Source organism: Lithobates pipiens, unplaced genomic scaffold (genome assembly GCF_037356315.1).
Source record: "Lithobates pipiens isolate NorthernLeopardFrog02 unplaced genomic scaffold, aLitPip1_a1.2 Scaffold_19, whole genome shotgun sequence".
Classification (NCBI taxonomy): Eukaryota; Metazoa; Chordata; class Amphibia; order Anura; family Ranidae; genus Lithobates; species Lithobates pipiens.
In genome coordinates, this window is record NW_027507764.1 from 39,326,104 (window position 1) to 39,332,160 (window position 6,057).

The 6,057-nt window shown below is 46.1% G+C and overlaps 1 pseudogene; it reads right to left on the minus strand.

Moving 5' to 3' along the window:
* Positions 1-293: 293 nt before the first annotated feature.
* LOC143998009 (profilin-1 pseudogene) lies at positions 294-713 on the minus strand (annotated as a pseudogene).
* Between the last annotated feature and the right edge of the window lie 5,344 nt (positions 714-6,057).

The window sequence follows — 6,057 nt, forward strand, 5'->3', positions numbered from 1 at the left end:
AAGGAAGAAATTGAGGTCCACTCCTTATTTTAATTTACTCTAATTTATTTACACATCATATTGGTATTCATTTTTTTTTTTTTTTTGTAGAGCATATTTTTTTATTCTTAAATCAGATATAAATTTTTCTTGGAAAAAATTCTGTTCATTCTGGTGTTTTGGGGCAGCAAAAAAAACAAAACGATAAAAAAAATTGAGGGGGGATGGAAAGGAGGGGGGTTGGTGGGTGACGAATCAGGTGGTTGGTCCAATGTTGGCAGCTGGAACAGGCAACTGGAGAGGCGACAGCATCATCAATACCCTACACTCCTCAGGTACTTCATGGTATCATAACATTTTTGGTTCAACTGTCCGCCATGAATACTGGGCCCTCCTTTCAGGAAGAAGATAGCTTGATTGGATCGGACAATGTGAATGTTGAATGTTGATCCTCCGTCTGTGCATTTTGTCCTTGCGTCTAGGCACATTTGTGAGTCGTCAAACCAGAGGTCCCTGAGCACGCTGCATTTCTGTCCTCCAATCACTAGGCCATTGATAAATAATTGGCTTCCATCTTTAGAAACAATAGCGGCCAATTCCTGTGTCGTGAGACTACCGAAGCTCCCTCCGGGGTAGGCGGCCCACACTCCGTGAGGAGGAGCCAAGGCGTAGATGGCGCAGTCCGTGCACATGGTGCCGTCTACCAAGGTGTTGACGTAATCTATCCAGGACATGGCGGGGGTTCCTCAGGCGGGTGAGCGGCGGTGTGTGAGAGACCGGAGAAGGGAGAGAGACGCCTCGTGCTCCTGGAGGGGTGGTGCGCGCGCAGAGTCCTCCATTTTTTAACCATAGCAAAATGACGGTGGCAAAGTGCTTGCAATATCCTGACCGGACGTCATATGACGTGATCAGGATATTAAGCCGCTGCGTGCCCCCGGGGGGCGCGCATCGCGGCGATCGTTGTTGCGGGGTGTCAGTCTGACACCCTGCAACTACGATCTCGGTAAAGAGTCTCTGACGGAGACTCTTTACCATGTTATCAGCCGTGTCCAATCACGGGGAAATGCCTTGTTTAGCGCCATTCTGCCACTCCATGAAGCGATCACGGGCCCCCCGGCGGACATTGAGCCTGCGGGCACAATTACAGAGTTCGCAGAGGGCATGCATGCTCCCACAATGCCGCGATTTAAAGGGGACGTACCTGTATGCCATTTGCCCAGCCGTGCCATTGTGCCGACGTACATCATGGTACACTGGTCGGCATGTGGTTAATCACTAATCTCTTCCTCTTTCTCAGAGTCGGGAGTTATTCTACATGCTAATTATCCCTTTCCCGCCGAGCGTACGCAGATGTGCGTACTCGGCTTCCGGGGGTTATACCGGGATGATGCCCGCACCTGCAGGCATCATCCTGGTACCGTTTTTTACAGCAGGCGATTGGCCATCCAGGCATAACAACCGATGCGGCTAAAAGCCGCTCGGCTGTTATGCCGGAGGAGCGGGAGGGGACGTCCCCCCCTCCCGCCGCCTCTCGCCGCTGTTACCGGTGCTCCCGCTCGATCGGGAGCACCGATTAGCGATCCGTCGGCTCTGGCTGCTGGGGAGGAACTGGAACGAAGCCGTAATCGGCTTCGTTCCAGTCTCCTCATCGTAAACACGGAAGCGACGTCATGACGTCACTTCCCGTTTACTCGGCTGCCAATGGCGCCGGTTTTAAAAAAATATCCGGTATTCAGAATCGCCGTTTTCGGCGATCTGAATACATTGAAGTGTAAAGGAGGGGTGGGGGGTCTTTTAGACCCCCGATCCCTCCATAAAGAGGACCTGTCACCACCTATTACTGTCACAAGGGATGTTTACATTCCTTGTGACAGCAATAAAAGTGATCAAATTTTTTTTTTTTTAAACAAATTAGTCATTTTAAAATAAATAAAATAAATAAAAAAATTAAAAAAAAATTTTCAAAGCGCCCGCCGTCCCCGCGAGCTCGCGAAGCAAAGAAAACGCATACGGAAGTCGCGCCCGCGTATGTAAACGGTGTTCAAATCACACATGTGAGGTATCGCCGCGATCGTCAGAGCGAGAGCAATAATTCTAGCAGTAGACCTCCTCTGTACCGCTAACCTGGTAACCGTAAAAAAAATTTAAAGCGTCGCCTATTGAGATTTTTAGGTACCGTACTTTGTCGTCAATCTACAAGTGCGCGCAATTATAAAGTGTGACATGTTTGGTATCTATTTACTCGGCGTAACATTATCTTTCACATTACGCAAAAAAATTGGGCTAATTTTACTGTTTTGTTTTTTTTTTATTCATGAAAGTGTCCCTTTTCCCAAAAAGTTGCGTTTAAAACACCACTGCGCAAATACCGTGTGACATAAAATATTGCAACAATTGCCGTTTTATTCTCTAGAGCCTCTGCTAAAAAAATATATATAATGTTTGGGGGTTCCAAGTAATTTTCTAGCAAAAAATATGGATTTTAACTTGTAAACACCAAATTCCAAAAATAGGCTTAGTCATGAAAGGGTTATACAAATTTGGGTTTCCGGCACATAAGCCGCCATTGCTTGTTATTAAACTTCTGTAACTTCCAGTGTGACATTTTCCAGTCGATGTTTTCTCTTCTCATTGATCCAGTCGCAGCACCAAATTTACTATTACAGTCTCCCCTTTTATCTGCCTCCTGTCTAATGTGCTTATCGCACCCGTGTTACCCGTCAGCCTAATCTCCGCCATGTTTCCCGTCACCTTTCTCGCCCGATTCCATTTCTAGAAAGAAATCTTTTTTTTTTTTTTGCTTTCTTCCATTTCTGCAGCTCGGTGAATAAATATAGCCAAGTTGCTAAGCAATACAAGTTCCCGTTTTATATGTAACGCTTCTGAGGCTTTTGTGTTCCTTGCTTTGAACTGGGAGGTTCCTTTAGGTGTCTTAGTAAGTCGTTCCTTTCCGATACCTTCCTCAACAATTAATACTAAACATTTCACCACATCCAACTTATAGAGAAGAAAAAAAGGTACTGAATATGTTTCCAAGCTTTGAAGGGATCGTGTATTGAGAGCATCCAGGAGAGTTTGCCATGGCTGAACCTTCCTTCTGTAAATGCCACTTACTTGGCTGTTTTGCTTATCCATCATTTTGGGGGCCCCCCCCGATCCAGAACAGGAATAGAAATCAGGGCTTAATTCTGATTTCTCTTGCTGCATGCTTGTTTCAAGGCAGAATTTTTTAAGGCCAGCAGCTAAGCACCTAGAATTTTCAAAAAACAGATCAGCAATGGCTGCCCACTGTTAGGGTCCTTTCACACGGGCGATCCGCCTGGCCAGGGCCACCTTTAAGCCCTTGTACACACGGTCGGAGATTCCGATGGAATGTGTCCGATCGGACCGTTTTGTCGGATATTCCGACTGTGTGTGGTCTGTGTGTAGTATCCGACGGACCAAGTTTTCCAACTTAAAATTTTCCGACAAAATGCTCCGACCGGACATACTCCGATCATGTGTAGAGAATTCCGATCGGACAAAGTGCCACGCATGCTCAGATCAAATTCCTACACCAAAGCTATTGGCTACTAGCCTGAACGTAGTCCTGTCGTAACGAAATAACGTCATCACGTTCTGTTTCCGACAACTTTGTCCGACCGCGTGTATGCAACAGTTTTGGACAAAATCCTTCGGACAAAATCCGACGGAAAAAATCTGACGGATTTGGTTGTCGGTATGTCCGACCGTGTGTACAAGGGCTTAGGCAGGACAAATGGGGCAGCTGCCCTGGGCCCTGTCAATGTTGTGGGGCCCAAAGCAGCTGCCAAAAAACTTGCCAACAATCCTGATTTAAATTCCCTCGTCCCTCAAGGTTTTAGTCCCGTGCTGTGTCCCAATATTTCAGTGTGAAGTGCTGATACTAATCCTGCCCAGCTCTGCCCTATTGTTGTGTATAGGTGACTCACCTGCAGACCCTGTATTTACATATAAATTACCGACATTCATATGTAAATAGCGGTGGCTGGCAGCATTGATATGTATATCATGCCCACCTGAGGTCATATCCACAGTAATCTATAGCAACCAATCAACAAGCAGAAATCATGTGCTGTAACCTCTAGCAAATAATCAGTGAGCCGTAATGTGTGCTGTAACCTCTAGCAACCAGTCAGTGAGTGGTAATGATACACTGTAACCTCTTGCAACCAATCACAATAGCTACCTGATCTGATTCAGTAAACTGATTTTGAGTCTAGCTGCTATTTAGTTCTATGTCTCAGAGCAGGTGGAGAGCGAAACTGCATGGGGGGGGGGTGGCAAGAAAAGTTTTGCCCATGGTCCAATCAATATTAAAGACGGCCCTGCGCCGGCCCCGGCCCCGTTTTACTCAGTGGGGGATTCGCTTCATTGATCTTCAGGTCTGTCTCCACCCTCTGTCCTCTATGGGGAGAGTGGACCACCTGTCCATTTTCATCCAATCCAATCCCATCTGATCTGATCCACCAGACGGGTGGAAAATAGGGTCACCATCCCTCTGGATTTCACAGACAGGATCGGATCGGATAGCAGCGGACATGTCACAGCTGTCATCCGCTGCCCCTTAGGGGTGAATGGAGGGTCGGATCGGGTCTGCCTGAAAAACTGACAGGTGGACCTGATCGGAGAATCCGTGTGAAAGAGCCCTAATGCCGTGTACACCCAACTGGACTTTTCAACAGCAAAGTTCCAACGGAACTAATCCGTCGGACAATTCGATTGTGTGTGGGCTTCATCTGACCTTTTCTGTCGAAAAATCAGACAGACTTTAGAAATAGAACATGTTTCAAATCTTTCCGCCGGAACCAGTTCCTATCGAGAAAACCGTTCCTCTGTATGCAGGTCCGACGGACCAACAACGACGCAAGGGCAGCTATTGGCTACTGGCTATTGCACCTCCTTTTTCTAGTCTTGTCGTACGTCATCGCGTTAAACGATAGGACTTTGGTGTGATCGCGTGTAGGCAAGTCCGTTTCAGCGAAACTCCGTGGAAAAGTCCGTCAGAGTTCATTCTGACAGAAAGTCCGGTCGTGTGTACGCGGCATTACGCTTACCCATAAGGTACTCAATTGCCAGCAGGACTTATATGCAATGCTGTAGCGACTGGCCACCAGGCGAGGGAATGTGCAAACTGAGTAAAGCAAACTGGTAGGCAGACAGGCACGGTTCAAAAAGTCAGGGTCAAAATGCGAATTAGAAAGGCAGGCAGAGTTCAGAGAATAATCAATATACCCGATCCGAGGTAGTCAACGAGGTAATCCAATCTAGCAGAGCGGGGCAGACAAACAGGTAGCTTCATCAGGTATTACACACTCTATCACAAGCATAAGACTGCAGGTCCTGCAGACTTAAATCAGGTTTGGCCTCCACCCAGAGCTTGGCCACAATCAATCACCTTGAAGGTGCACAGTATACAGTGACCCTATAAGCTTGTTTTACACCAGCCCGGTTTGGTGCCTGTCATGTAGAAGTGGTGCTTTGAGTTGACATCACTGCACCTCCTCTAGATCTCATCCAATAAAAGATCGCTTCATTCAGAAAAATCTAGCACTGCCTGAATGGCGCCCATGCTGAGTGGCTGACATCCTCTGTTCACAATTAGACATGTGCAAAAGGAAAAAATTTGTTTCGTTTCATTTTAATTCATTAATTCATTAATTTCGTTTAGTTATATTCGTTAACTTCCTTAAATTCGTTTTCGTATTTTGTTTAGTTTTTTACCGAATTCGAAAAATCGGCCACATTCGAAAATATTTCAACCAAATTCGAAAATATTTCTACCGGATTCGAAATGATTTCAACATGATTCGACATTATTTCAACCGCATTCGAAAATATTTTGTGACCCGAATTTAGGGCCATGTATCTCGGGGTCACTTGGTGCTAGAAACTCCAAATTTGGATATGTTGTAGTGCTAGTACTATTGTGTTTGCATACCAAATTTGGGGTTTCTATCTATAAGTGACCCCGAGATATGTGGCCCCAAATTCGGGTCGCCAAATATCATTCTCTGCTCTAATAACTAATAACATTTTGCGACCCGAATTTGGGGCCAC